Source organism: Aulostomus chinensis, chromosome 6 (assembly GCF_037954235.1).
Source record: "Aulostomus chinensis isolate RoL2024-O1b breed Wild chromosome 6, RoL_Achi_v1.0, whole genome shotgun sequence".
Lineage (NCBI taxonomy): Eukaryota > Metazoa > Chordata > Actinopteri > Syngnathiformes > Aulostomidae > Aulostomus > Aulostomus chinensis.
Genome location: NC_141325.1, coordinates 6,278,514 through 6,278,724, shown reverse-complemented (window position 1 = coordinate 6,278,724; position 211 = coordinate 6,278,514).

The following is a 211-nucleotide window of genomic DNA, read 5'->3' as shown; positions in this document are numbered from 1 at the left end:
ACAATTTCGGTGCTGCACATAGACGCTCCTGAGCGGATGACGCACTCTTCTGGTCAGACGCCGTCATTGCATCACGGTCAGAGTCCGGAACCACCTGCACCCTGACCCTGCAGGGTTTCTGCCCGCAATCAAGATGATTGCTGTCTAATTGGGGAAGAAACAGACTTGAGACAGTAGATTATCAGAATAAGTAGTATATATTGATACACTA